Here is a 15,107-nt window from a genome sequence, read left to right as displayed (position 1 = left end):
CCCCTGAACATGGCCAAGGACAAAGACCCGAAGCCACTGCACCAGGGGAAAATGGACCGTTACACAAAAGGGATTACCCCCCCTCCACCCCCCCACCCCCGAGGAACAACCGACCAACCGTACCGACACGAACACTCTACTGAAGGCGATCCAGTCCTCCAGGACAGCAATGGAGGGGAAGATAGGAGAGGTAGGCACGGAGGTGACCCTCCTAAGGGAGGATCTCCGCAGTCTAGCAGCCAGGGTCACGGAGTCAGAAACCAGACTGGGTGAGACAGAGGACTTCCTACAGGACCTCTGTAAAGGCATGGCAGAGCTTCAGTCCTCGAACAAAGACCTTCAGTGGCGCATTGATGACGCTGAAAACAGGGCAAGGCGCAACAACCTTCGCTTTCTGGGTTTTAGATAGGGCATTGAAGGATCAAACATGTCGGCCTTTCTTCACTCCTGGCTACAGCGCACATTCCCGAGGGACAAATTCTCTACCTGCTTGGTCATAGAAAGGGCGCAAAGGACACTGCTGGTACGACCTCCCCCGGGGGCGCACTTTCTCGATAGGGACATGAACCTTCGAGAGGTTCGAAAGCTGGGCGAGATAAGGCACGAGAACACCCATATAATGATCTTCCCGGACCACAGCCGGGAGGTCCAGAAGCAAAGGCGCACCTTTGACTCTGTGAAGGTGAAACTCAGGGAGCGTCAGATCCAATACATGCTTTTATTTCCCGCAAAACTGAAGGTCCTATTCATGGGGAAAACACACTTCTTCCAAACGCCGGAGGAGGCGTGGCACTGGCTTGAGGAGAGGCCCGTAACGAGGCGGATGGAGGACCTGTCACCACACAGCCAGACACCGGCAAGGAACAAATCGAATCCCTCTGGTACCCAAAGGACACCGAGACCACGGGGAAACCAGAGAGACCGTATACAGGGGGCTACACCATATGCAATGCAGGGCAGTGGCAGGGTCCGACGGCGAAGTGGACACTCCTTGGATTCCCGCCTGTCAGTGGGCTTGGTTGCTGAAATAGTGGGAATGGAGCAGGACGCAGCAGCAGAAACTCTGGCATCACAGGGGGACACCCCTGACTCACATTCCTGATTGATGAGCCTTAGAGACATGCTATGGAATCATACCACTTACGGCAGAGTCGGTTGAATGGACCTTTGCCCTTGACACATTATCTCTTAGTCCTGCAAAGCAGCTGAAGAGCTACGTTCATCGCAGGCGACTGGCCAGGACCGGTCACAGACTTGGGCATTGGACAGCCCCTTTTTCCTTTTTTCTCCTCTTTTTCCTTCCTGCTTCTCTCCTCCCCTTCCTGTGCTCCCCTCCCTTCCCCCTTCTGGTATCTTTCGTGCTTCGTCTCTGCTTAGTCTTTCTCTCTCTTTGGTCTGATTTGGTTTTGGAGTTCTTTGGGGCGCTACAGGAGTTTGAACTTGTAGCATAAGATTGGGACCGGGGTGGGCGGCATACCACCCTTATGCGCAACCTCGAATGTTTGGCAAAGGGGGTGTCACTGGGGAGGGGGTGGTGGGGTGGGGCGAAGAGAGACCGGGGTTTCAACCACTTGTATTGTTTCTTTGGTTCCTTATGTTTTTGTTAAGGTACAGCCACAGATTGGGTGGAGCGCACAACCTCCTCCAAGATCCCCATACAGGGCTTAATCTCACTGCACATGCAGGCCCACCTTACCACTATACCATAACCTGCCACGGTGGGTCCGGAAGATAGCCCCTTTGCGGTGCTTACTTGGAATGTTAACGGCCTGGGTGACAAAATCATAAGGGGGCTGGTATCGTCCTTTATAAAACGCACCCACCCGGATGTAGTGCTTCTGCAGGAGACCCATCTTAAAGGCACAAAATGTGGGTTCCTTGCACGGGAGACGTATACTGTCCTGGCACATGCAGGATACACCTCTGGCTCTAGAGGAGTTGCCATACTGATTAAAAAGTCACCTCCCTTCACGGTAAAACGTACCTGGATAGACCCCAGGGAACCTATGTGGGAGTCTCGGGGGCATGGGGTAGGAGGAATGTCACTATTTTATCGGTCTATGCCCCACCTAAACTGCAGACCAGGACTCTAGACGGGGTGACAGATATACTATTGGAGACACAGGGAACGACGCACTTTATAGGGGAGGGACTTTAATGATGTAATGCATGTTCCTGCAGACCGATCGGGAGAACATGTCCATCCGCCCCCGGTTACACAATTGCCCCGTCTTGCGGACACTGTGGGCTTGGTGGATGTGTGGAGACTCTTGCACCTGGGCGATAGAGGGTACTTGTACTATTCTGAAGCTCACAGGGTCCATTCCCGGTTGGATTACGTATTTCTCCCGCAGGGTGCCGTTCAGGACATCTATGAGGCGGAGTACATGGCCCGTGGCTTGTCAGACCATTCGCCTTTATATGTTTGAGTGGGTGAGAGGGCCCGTACAGGAAGGGGGGGCTGGAGGCGTGGGACCTACAAAACAAGGAGGTGCCCCAAGGCCTCCGCGCAGACACGAAAGTCTACTTTGCAGAAAACCTGGGCTCTGTGCTGTCTGGAGTGATAATCTGGGAAGCATATAAAACAGTATTGCGAGATAGGGCCCTGAATCGGATAGCCTGGGAAAAGAGGAAAGCTCAGGAAGAATTTGCCTCACTAGAGGCCCAGATTCTCACCCTAGAAGGACGTCACCTAACGCAAAGAGACCCCCAGGCTCTGAGACAGTTAACAGATGTACAGCATCGATACAGGGCTCTGGCCACGCAAGCAGCTAAGGCACAGGCGACTCTGCATAGGCTGTATGATGTGGGGGACAAGTCGGGCAAGCTTCTAGCGTGGCTTAGCCGTTAAGAGGCAGAGGCTCGATGGGTGGAGAGTGTGGTGGATCCCCAAGGAATATCCCAGACGTGAGATACGCAGATTGTACAGGCGTTCGCGTCCTACTACCAACACTTCTATGAAGCCCGGAACCTGAGGGCGCTCCGAGATATAACGGACTACCTAGCGGACATTCATGCTCTGCTACTAGACGAGGATGGTAGGGAGGGGCTGGACTCTGATTTTACGTTAGATTGAATCAAACTGGCTATATCAAAATTACGTCCTGGGAAGACCTCGGGCCCCAACGGCCTCCCGGGAGAATATTATAAGAAATACGCGGATCTCGTGAGCCCCCACTTGCTGAAGCTCTTCCAAGATGCGTCCCAGGAGGGAATTTTGCCCCTAGACCTGCGTATCGCCACAATTATTATCATCCATAAATAAGGGAAACCTTCCACTGATTGCGCCTCATACCGCCCTACATCCCTCCGAAATATGGAGGTGAAGATACTGGCAACCATCCTCGCTTTGAGGCTCCGTCAGGTAATCACTGCTCTGGTGCATCAGAACCAGACCGGTTTTCTACCCGGACGGGCGACCCGACTAAATCTGTGAAGGACCCATAATTGGCTCATGGAGGTCCAGGACCAAGGAGACCCGCATTTGCGCTTCTTTAGACGCGGAAAAGGCGTTCGATGCAATGCACTGTCCCTTTTTGGAGGCTACCCTGGTTAAATTTGGTATCGGCCCCCGGTTTCGGCACTGGGTGGGTCTCCTGTATAATGATCCCAGGGCAAGGGTTAAGGTGAATGGTCAGCTCTCTGATGACTTCCCCCTTAGACGAGGCACCCGACAGGGCTATCCTCTCTCCCCATTGTTATTCGCCCTCACGAGTGTTCGAAGATTCAGGGGTTCTGAATCACACCGACTGATACTGGAGAAGAAAAGATCTCGCTTTATGCGGACGATGTTTTGCTCTATATCACCCACCCAATTCCCACGATTCCTGCCTTATTCGAGGTCATGGATGTATATGGGTCCTACTCAGGTTACACCATAAACTGGCACAAATCGGTCATTTGCAGCCCACGTGCTCTGGAGGTATGGCCCACTCTCCCTGGGGCCCTTCAGATAGCTCATACCGGGTTTACTTGTCTGGGAATTTACCTCACCACAGACATGAAGCTCTCCAACCAGAGAAACATCCAGAGGGTAATAACCAATTTTGTAGAAGACACACAGAGATGGAAATCCCTCCCCCTCATGATTCTAGGCAGAGCTGCCATGTTTAAAATTATCTCCTTGCCTCGCTTTCTCTATGCCCTTCAGAATGAGTATTTTCCCCTCCCATGACAATCCTTCTGCACGGTGGATGCGGAACTGCGCTCCCTTCTATGGCTCAGGAAACATCCAAGGATCGCGCTGACGACCCTACACGTAATCAATACAATGGGGGGGATCTCGCTGCCAGACAGAGGACACTATTGGGCAGAGCATTTAACACCGGTGAATGACTGGATACACTCCACGGCAGACCACCCCACCTATAGGTTGGAAAGGGACACTATGGCGAACCGTACATGTGTCTACTATCTCTATGGGGACAGGGGAGGGGGTGACTTCTCCCAGCCACCTGAGTCAGGATGGAAATATGGGATAGAAGGCATTGGGTTGGGCGCGTAAACCGACTAAGCAGACGCCTCTCTGGAATTGTCCCTGGTGAACAGAAATCTACAAGCTGAAGGGGTGGGACGCCGTGGGCAAATCTGTAACAGGTGACGTGGTGGCTAAAGGTAAACTTAAAAGTTTCTGCATGCTGCAGACAGAATTCGGGTTGCACACCTCCCAGTTTTTTAAATATGTGCAATTGCGACATGCTTGGCAGGCGGAAAGCGCCCTATCCTCCTCACTGCCAGAATATGCACCACTGGAGGGGCATCTGCTGCTGGAACAGCTGCTCAAGAAGGCAGTATCACTCACATATTACACCCTGAATAATAATGCACCAGACAGGTTGAGTAGACTGAGGAAGGCTTGGGAAATGAATTTAGGTACCCTTGAAAACATTGACTGGGAGGCATCTTTGATGCATCATCGGGAGGTGGCCATCAAATCCCGTCTCCGCCTAATCCAATATAAGATATTTCACAGAGTCTTTTATGATAGGACCCGATTACACCGAATGGGCCGCGCTAGCGACCAGAGCTGTCAGAGATGTGGTCAAGGGCAGGGAGACTTCTATCATACCCTTTGGGACTGCACCGAAATACAGACCTACTGGGGGAAGGTATTGGGGGAACTGAGCAAAGTTCTAGAAACAACACTCCCACTAGACCCCAAATTCATACTGCTGGGCATACCTGCGGACGTAGATCTAGGACGCCCGTATCCAATTTTCGCTATGCTAGCCCTTGTGGTGGCGAAACGGGATGCACCACGAACATGGGAAGCAGCAATGGCGCCCCAGCTCCGAGAGTGGAAGGTGGGAATGGACATGTACATGGCAGCATAAAGAGTCACCTACAAAGCAAGAGGGTGCCCGAAAACGTTCCGCAGGGTATGGGGCAAATGGAAGACATATGGGTTCGATGGACGGTTGGGTGATGGCTAGCGGGACTTTTGAGAAATCCTCCTTCAACCCCAACCAGGAGTACTGGTTCTCTTCTTTCCTGTCAGCCCAGAAGGGGAAGATGCATGAGTTATTACCACAAAGCTGGGTGTTTGGGCGGGACTTTGAGGATTGTGTGGCCCTGCGGGATATCGAGGTGAGATTATTTGTGATATGGACGGTATATGAATGCCACTATAACACTGTACCTGATTTTGTTATGCTTTCTTTTGATTTTTGTTTGCACACAGCAAAAATATCAATATATTTAAAAAAAACAAAAAAAACAAGGGACATTGTTGTTTGACCTGGTCTACGGTCTTCAGACTAAATCCCAGGAAAATATAGAACACACGTTGTGGTGTTCTGGAGCTGCTGTAGGTTCGGCTGGGCAGTGTCCGGCATCTTATCTAAGCCACATCTGGGGTTTTCATAGGACTTTAAAAGACCATTTACATTCTTTTGTCAACCGGTTAAGGAGCCTTTGATTTTTTTTTCCACTTGTTCTAGTACCCCCTGGGTCCGTACTCTGCCTATTGCTACAAAGGGAGAATGTATTTAGAGAAAAGGCATATCATTAGTAGTGTTGCCATCTTTCCAAGTGAAAAATATAGCCATTTGTTGTTTAAAGAGTCTGCAAAGGCCTGGCTGTGACACTAAATAGGGCCATAAATATAATTGTATGTTTTTATTTTTAACATGACTTTTCTTTCTTTGTTTCCTTTAATTATTAGTCGTGGATCATTAATGCAGTTCTATAACACATTTAAAAGTACTTTCTATTTATAGGTGCTGTTTGAAGTATGCACAGATAGGAGCTAAAATACCGGTGGCGCTGGTAGAAATTCAGTCAGCTGGCAACCCCTATGACAAGATTTTGTTTGTAGCAGGATCAGCAAGTTATTTACTTCCTCCATCCGTGATTGATGCCATAATAGCATTAGTTTAATTTAAATCTGATACCTTACTCGCCAACCGTCAATAACATGCTGAGATACTCCAAGGGTCTGGGCATACATCCTGCATTCAGACAACTCACTCCTCATTCACACTGCTCACCCTGCACTCACATGTTCATCCTCCTCTTACACTTCACTCACACGAGCACACTGGACACCCTGCACCCACACTGCACTCAAGCCACTCGCCATAAACTCTCACTGTTCACCCCACAGTCACACGCCCACACTACGTACCCTGCACTCCTATGACACTTCACTCACTTGTCACTCTCAATGCTCACCTTGTAATCTCAATCAAACAAGCACATCACTCACCATGCATTCAATCCTCCCATTCTGCACTTTCACTCGCACCCAAACTCATATGGTCACATCACTCACCCTGCAGTCACTTCTCTCCTAGTCTATTCTCACACTGGCACATCGCCCACTGTGCAATTACATAGGCAGTCCATAAGCGAACCCTTCCCTCTCATGGGCACACGCTACACCCTGTATTTACACCACACAAGAAAGCACATAACTCACGGTGGAGTCGCACCACTCACCCTACACTCTCTTCTCTTACCCTGCACTCACACAGACACTCCTCTCAGCCTGCACTCATACAGGCACTCTGTTCACCCTGCACTCACACACCGGCAGAATAGTCTGCCAGAACTCATAGGGACAAACCACTCACTCTGAACTAACTCTTCTCACCCTGCACTCACACGTCACTCTTGCCGCTCACCCTGCACTCACACACAGGCAAACCACTCAACCTGCATTTACACTGCTTACACCACCATGCACTCACTTCTCTCAACCTGCACTCACTCCTCTCACCTTATACTAACATGGGCTGTCCTCTTGTATTGCATTAATTCACCTCACTCGACACACAGGCACAGTTTTCACCCAACACTCGCACCACTCACACAACTCACACTATTCACCATCACCCAGCAGAAGACAAGAGATACCAGGTTGCCACAGGTGGAGTGGCACCAGGGCCCAGAGTGGACTACTGAAACCTGATCATTGCTGTATTTCACAGTTCAAACAGGGGACCCATTTTGTTTCTTGCACTAGGGCCCATGACACACTGGCTAATTTCTGCCTCAACTATTGTAGTTCTCGTGATGTGAGAACACAGTGCACCTTTCTTAAGACCGCTGTGGGGTCAGGAGATTGGGGTGGTGAGATCATCTGGACCCTGATAGAGCCAGATCAGTCCCAATGGCATAACCTTAAAAGATCAGGGCCCCTTGCAGAATGAGATGAGGGCCCTTGAGCTGCCCATAGCTCACAGATATTCATTGACTTTGTGATGAGTGGGGCCCTCTGAAAGGTTGAGGTGCCCCCTAGAGGATTGGGGGACCCCTGCACCAAAAGGCTGCAGAGGTCTAGTAACACCCCTGATTGTTCTATTTTAAACTATATCCAGTGTAGAAATATTCAGAATTAAGGTGCTCTGGGACACAGCTCTCAAATGTAAATTACAAAATGAAAAATTGAGTTATGCTTTATCAGTGGTCACCATTTGAACGTAATTGTATATTGAGGGCGGTTGCTCGAGTATGGAAGAAGAAGCCTAGCTCCTGCTTAGGGAGATAGGGTGTGATCTCCTGCATTAAATGGCAACCAACTCTTGTGAAAGAGGCAAACACCTTAAAGTTGATGTAGGCCGACGTGAGCAAATTGAAAGCAGGGATGTGGAATTCCTATAGCCCAACGCCCGGGACATATTGTTTGGGGTCAAGAGCACAGGGATGTGGAATTCCTATAGCCCGACGCCCGGGACATATTGTTTGGGGACAAGGGCAACAAGTTTTCATATGCATTTTGTCCTTGGGACAAGTAGGCCCAACCCCCTGCAGCACAAACCCTTTGGCTGCCAGTTTACAGTAACACATGATGGACCAGGGAAAGGCAAGCATGCAGTTAAGGTAATATTTGTGTCCATATGTCAATGTTGTTCAAATTTGTATTTATGGTTCATTATTGCAAAGCCTATATTATTAGGGTGAGCGCTCTAAGTAAATGTTGTAAGCTTGGACTGCACTACTGACAGTGGTTCCAGCATAAAATGTATACACACGTTTTCAAAGTTTAGCAATATGAGGCTATGTATAATGCTCCCAGAATGCTCTCTGATTAGATGCAAATATTTTCAGAAACTTTAAAGCAAGATTGAGGATTCTCTTCCGTTCAAAATAAAAAGTTTACAGAAAAATGAAAAAAAACATTTCACTAAACTACTGTAAAATGTTAGGTACCATTTCTTTGCAGCATCATTTAGTAAAATGGGTCGATGTATGCCAGTATTTCCCAAAAACATTCATAATGAAAAGTCACTGTAACCAGTTTTCATAAGATTATGGGAAACAAAAATAAACAAGCAATGGTAAAGCCAGTAGGTCTGTATTTGTTGGTCAGCTTTTGGGTTTTGTCAATGCGTGACTTGTTTTGGCATGGTTTTTGTAAAACAAATTAGTGTGGGAGCTGCCAGGCCTCACCATTATAACAAACATTGGCAAAAGCAAAAATAGTTTTTGGTCTCTAAAAGCACACATTGCCACAGTAGTTCCTGGCACTGAACTAAACAACTGTGTGTCGATATGCTTCTTGTAAAATAACAGAATTCGGTCACCCACTGTGAAGCTAGCTAATAGACCGAGAGAGAGAGAATTTTAATAAACACAAAAGGTCATGTTAACTCCAGACCTAATTAGGGGCCCAATTATTAAATAAAGTCTCAAAAGTGCACCCATGTCCTTGCAGATATACTGCTTTCGTGAATTCACAAGACTTTACAGAAGTAGGCCAAGAAATGGTAGTCCTAGAAAATATTTGTGAACTGCATTTAGCATGAGCAAATATGCAGGTGTAGATCTGCTCATGCGAAAATCTGAGTGTTTGCAAGTTCACTTTCCCTCCAACCAATTTTTTCCCAACCCTGGAAGAAGTTGTATGTCTGCCATTGTCAGGAGTAGATTTCCAGCATTTCTCAGTATGGGAAAAAATTAGAGCAGAGTTAGTGAAAACCCTTTATACATGCAAGTTAGTAGGTTTGCACAGACTAAAAATGGCATTCGCACCCTACCTTCAGCCCCAGTATGTAGATCTGCGGAAACGTAGCAACGTAAGGGAATTGCTAGTATTTAAACTCTACTATGGAAGGAGCCCCGGCATAATAAGAGAGGCTATTTCAGAGCACTTACATAATGAGATTGCTACCATAATTTGTCTCCGCATTACATGGCACAAAAGGGACAAGTGGATTTAGTTTCAGGACAAGTAGATTTATGAAGCAACCTGCCCCATGGACAAGTAGATATTTTATTAAATTCCACACACCTGAGGGCAACAAGTTCTCATGTGTATTTTGTCCTTAGGACAGGTAGGTCCAACCCCCTACAGCACATTATTGATCAGGGAAAGACATTGCCTGCAGTTAAGGTAATACTCTTGTCCATGTATTAATGTTGTTTAAACTTGTATTTATGGTTCATTAATGCAAAATCTGTATTATTAGGGTGAGCACTCTAAGTAAATGTTGTAAACTCAGACTGCACTACTGACAGTGGTTCCAGTATAAAAATGTGTACACATTTTCAATGTTTAGCAATATTAGGCTACATATACTGTTCCCAGGATGCACTCTGATTAGATGCAAATATTTACAGCAGCTTGAAAGCAAGATTAGTGATTCTTTGCATTCAAAATAAAATGTTCACAAAATAAATGCAAAAACATTTAGCTAAATAACTGCATAATGCTATGTACCATTTCTTTGCAGCATCATTTAGTAAAATGTGTTGATATATGCTATTTCCCAAAAATATTCATAATGGAAAATCAGTTTAACCAGTTTTTATAGGATTATGGGAATCATAAAAATAAACAAGCATTGATGAAGCCAGTAGGTCTGAAATTGTTGGTCAGCCTTTTGATTTTGTCAATGCGTGACTTATTTTGTCATGGTTTCTGTGAAACCTTATTGTTGTGGGAGCTGCCGGGCCCTGATCATTATAACAAACATAGGCAAAAGAAAGAAAAAATAGATTTGGTCTAAAAAAAGCACACAATGCCACATTAGTTCCTTGGCAATGAACAAAATGACAGAGTGTTGATATGCTTCCTGTAAAAGAACAGAATTCTATCACTCACAGTGAAGCTGGGTGTAGGGGGGCTAGGGGAGGGGAGCGAGAGAGGGCGAGAGACAGAGGGCGAGAGACAGAGGGCGAGAGACAGAGGGCGAGAGACAGAGGGCGAGAGACAGAGGGCGAGAGACAGAGGGCGAGAGACAGAGGGCGAGAGACAGAGGGCGAGAGACAGAGGGCGAGAGACAGAGGGCGAGAGACAGAGGGCGAGAGACAGAGGGCGAGAGACAGAGGGCGAGAGACAGAGGGCGAGAGACAGAGGGCGAGAGACAGAGGGCGAGAGACAGAGGGCGAGAGACAGAGGGCGAGAGACAGAGGGCGAGAGACAGAGGGCGAGAGACAGAGGGCGAGAGACAGAGGGCGAGAGACAGAGGGCGAGAGACAGAGGGCGAGAGACAGAGGGCGAGAGACAGAGGGCGAGAGACAGAGGGCGAGAGACAGAGGGCGAGAGACAGAGGGCGAGAGACAGAGGGCGAGAGACAGAGGGCGAGAGACAGAGGGCGAGAGACAGAGGGCGAGAGACAGAGGGCGAGAGACAGAGGGCGAGAGACAGAGGGCGAGAGACAGAGGGCGAGAGACAGAGGGCGAGAGACAGAGGGCGAGAGACAGAGGGCGAGAGACAGAGGGCGAGAGACAGAGGGCGAGAGACAGAGGGCGAGAGACAGAGGGCGAGAGACAGAGGGCGAGAGACAGAGGGCGAGAGACAGAGGGCGAGAGACAGAGGGCGAGAGACAGAGGGCGAGAGACAGAGGGCGAGAGACAGAGGGCGAGAGACAGAGGGCGAGAGACAGAGGGCGAGAGACAGAGGGCGAGAGACAGAGGGCGAGAGACAGAGGGCGAGAGACAGAGGGCGAGAGACAGAGGGCGAGAGACAGAGGGCGAGAGACAGAGGGCGAGAGACAGAGGGCGAGAGACAGAGGGCGAGAGACAGAGGGCGAGAGACAGAGGGCGAGAGACAGAGGGCGAGAGACAGAGGGCGAGAGACAGAGGGCGAGAGACAGAGGGCGAGAGACAGAGGGCGAGAGACAGAGGGCGAGAGACAGAGGGCGAGAGACAGAGGGCGAGAGACAGAGGGCGAGAGACAGAGGGCGAGAGACAGAGGGCGAGAGACAGAGGGCGAGAGACAGAGGGCGAGAGACAGAGGGCGAGAGACAGAGGGCGAGAGACAGAGGGCGAGAGACAGAGGGCGAGAGACAGAGGGCGAGAGACAGAGGGCGAGAGACAGAGGGCGAGAGACAGAGGGCGAGAGACAGAGGGCGAGAGACAGAGGGCGAGAGACAGAGGGCGAGAGACAGAGGGCGAGAGACAGAGGGCGAGAGACAGAGGGCGAGAGACAGAGGGCGAGAGACAGAGGGCGAGAGACAGAGGGCGAGAGACAGAGGGCGAGAGACAGAGGGCGAGAGACAGAGGGCGAGAGACAGAGGGCGAGAGACAGAGGGCGAGAGACAGAGGGCGAGAGACAGAGGGCGAGAGACAGAGGGCGAGAGACAGAGGGCGAGAGACAGAGGGCGAGAGACAGAGGGCGAGAGACAGAGGGCGAGAGACAGAGGGCGAGAGACAGAGGGCGAGAGACAGAGGGCGAGAGACAGAGGGCGAGAGACAGAGGGCGAGAGACAGAGGGCGAGAGACAGAGGGCGAGAGACAGAGGGCGAGAGACAGAGGGCGAGAGACAGAGGGCGAGAGACAGAGGGCGAGAGACAGAGGGCGAGAGACAGAGGGCGAGAGACAGAGGGCGAGAGACAGAGGGCGAGAGACAGAGGGCGAGAGACAGAGGGCGAGAGACAGAGGGCGAGAGACAGAGGGCGAGAGACAGAGGGCGAGAGACAGAGGGCGAGAGACAGAGGGCGAGAGACAGAGGGCGAGAGACAGAGGGCGAGAGACAGAGGGCGAGAGACAGAGGGCGAGAGACAGAGGGCGAGAGACAGAGGGCGAGAGACAGAGGGCGAGAGACAGAGGGCGAGAGACAGAGGGCGAGAGACAGAGGGCGAGAGACAGAGGGCGAGAGACAGAGGGCGAGAGACAGAGGGCGAGAGACAGAGGGCGAGAGACAGAGGGCGAGAGACAGAGGGCGAGAGACAGAGGGCGAGAGACAGAGGGCGAGAGACAGAGGGCGAGAGACAGAGGGCGAGAGACAGAGGGCGAGAGACAGAGGGCGAGAGACAGAGGGCGAGAGACAGAGGGCGAGAGACAGAGGGCGAGAGACAGAGGGCGAGAGACAGAGGGCGAGAGACAGAGGGCGAGAGACAGAGGGCGAGAGACAGAGGGCGAGAGACAGAGGGCGAGAGACAGAGGGCGAGAGACAGAGGGCGAGAGACAGAGGGCGAGAGACAGAGGGCGAGAGACAGAGGGCGAGAGACAGAGGGCGAGAGACAGAGGGCGAGAGACAGAGGGCGAGAGACAGAGGGCGAGAGACAGAGGGCGAGAGACAGAGGGCGAGAGACAGAGGGCGAGAGACAGAGGGCGAGAGACAGAGGGCGAGAGACAGAGGGCGAGAGACAGAGGGCGAGAGACAGAGGGCGAGAGACAGAGGGCGAGAGACAGAGGGCGAGAGACAGAGGGCGAGAGACAGAGGGCGAGAGACAGAGGGCGAGAGACAGAGGGCGAGAGACAGAGGGCGAGAGACAGAGGGCGAGAGACAGAGAGCGAGAGACAGAGAGCGAGAGACAGAGAGCGAGAGACAGAGAGCGAGAGACAGAGAGCGAGAGAGAGAGACCGAGAGAGAGACCGAGAGAGAGGGCGAGAGACCGAGAGAGAGACCGAGAGAGAGGGCGAGAGAGAGGGCGAGAGACCGAGAGAGAGGGCGAGAGACCGAGAGAGAGGGCGAGAGACCGAGAGAGAGGGCGAGAGACCGAGAGAGAGGGCGAGAGACCGAGAGAGAGACCGAGAGAGAGACCGAGAGACCGAGAGAGAGACCGAGAGACCGAGAGAGAGGGCGAGAGACCGAGAGAGAGGGCGAGAGACCGAGAGAGAGGGCGAGAGACCGAGAGAGAGGGCGAGAGACCGAGAGAGAGGGCGAGAGACCGAGAGAGAGACCGAGAGAGAGACCGAGAGAGAGACCGAGAGAGAGACCGAGAGAGAGACCGAGAGAGAGACCGAGAGAGAGACCGAGAGAGAGACCGAGAGAGAGAGGGCGAGAGAGAGACCGAGAGAGAGAGGGCGAGAGAGAGAGGGCGAGAGAGAGACCGAGAGAGAGAGACCGAGAGAGAGAGGGCGAGAGAGAGACCGAGAGAGAGAGGGCGAGAGAGAGGGCGAGAGAGAGAGGGCGAGAGAGAGGGCGAGAGACCGAGAGAGAGACCGAGAGAGAGAGGGCGAGAGAGAGGGCGAGAGAGAGGGCGAGAGACAGAGGGCGAGAGACAGAGGGCGAGAGACAGAGGGCGAGAGACAGAGGGCGAGAGACAGAGGGCGAGAGACAGAGGGCGAGAGACAGAGGGCGAGAGACAGAGGGCGAGAGACAGAGGGCGAGAGACAGAGGGCGAGAGACAGAGGGCGAGAGACAGAGGGCGAGAGACAGAGGGCGAGAGACAGAGGGCGAGAGACAGAGGGCGAGAGACAGAGGGCGAGAGACAGAGGGCGAGAGACAGAGGGCGAGAGACAGAGGGCGAGAGACAGAGGGCGAGAGACAGAGGGCGAGAGACAGAGGGCGAGAGACAGAGGGCGAGAGACAGAGGGCGAGAGACAGAGGGCGAGAGACAGAGGGCGAGAGACAGAGGGCGAGAGACAGAGGGCGAGAGACAGAGGGCGAGAGACAGAGGGCGAGAGACAGAGGGCGAGAGACAGAGGGCGAGAGACAGAGGGCGAGAGACAGAGGGCGAGAGACAGAGGGCGAGAGACAGAGGGCGAGAGACAGAGGGCGAGAGACAGAGGGCGAGAGACAGAGGGCGAGAGACAGAGGGCGAGAGACAGAGGGCGAGAGACAGAGGGCGAGAGACAGAGGGCGAGAGACAGAGGGCGAGAGACAGAGGGCGAGAGACAGAGGGCGAGAGACAGAGGGCGAGAGACAGAGGGCGAGAGACAGAGAGCGAGAGACAGAGAGCGAGAGACAGAGAGCGAGAGACAGAGAGCGAGAGACAGAGAGCGAGAGAGAGAGACCGAGAGAGAGACCGAGAGAGAGGGCGAGAGACCGAGAGAGAGACCGAGAGAGAGGGCGAGAGAGAGGGCGAGAGACCGAGAGAGAGGGCGAGAGACCGAGAGAGAGGGCGAGAGACCGAGAGAGAGGGCGAGAGACCGAGAGAGAGGGCGAGAGACCGAGAGAGAGACCGAGAGAGAGACCGAGAGACCGAGAGAGAGACCGAGAGACCGAGAGAGAGGGCGAGAGACCGAGAGAGAGGGCGAGAGACCGAGAGAGAGGGCGAGAGACCGAGAGAGAGGGCGAGAGACCGAGAGAGAGGGCGAGAGACCGAGAGAGAGACCGAGAGAGAGACCGAGAGAGAGACCGAGAGAGAGACCGAGAGAGAGACCGAGAGAGAGACCGAGAGAGAGACCGAGAGAGAGACCGAGAGAGAGAGGGCGAGAGAGAGACCGAGAGAGAGAGGGCGAGAGAGAGAGGGCGAGAGAGAGACCGAGAGAGA

At 52.2% G+C, this 15,107-nt stretch overlaps 1 protein-coding gene across 2 annotated transcripts in view; it reads right to left on the bottom strand.

Moving 5' to 3' along the window:
- CEP95 (centrosomal protein 95) overlaps positions 1-15,107 on the bottom strand; it is a 717,939-nt gene that overhangs the window by 583,541 nt on the left and 119,291 nt on the right. The gene's annotated exons all lie outside the window — the stretch shown is intronic.

Source organism: Triturus cristatus, chromosome 7 (genome assembly GCF_964204655.1).
Source record: "Triturus cristatus chromosome 7, aTriCri1.1, whole genome shotgun sequence".
Lineage (NCBI taxonomy): Eukaryota > Metazoa > Chordata > Amphibia > Caudata > Salamandridae > Triturus > Triturus cristatus.
Note: the sequence above shows the minus strand (reverse complement) of the source record. Positions and strands in the feature narration are given on the sequence as shown.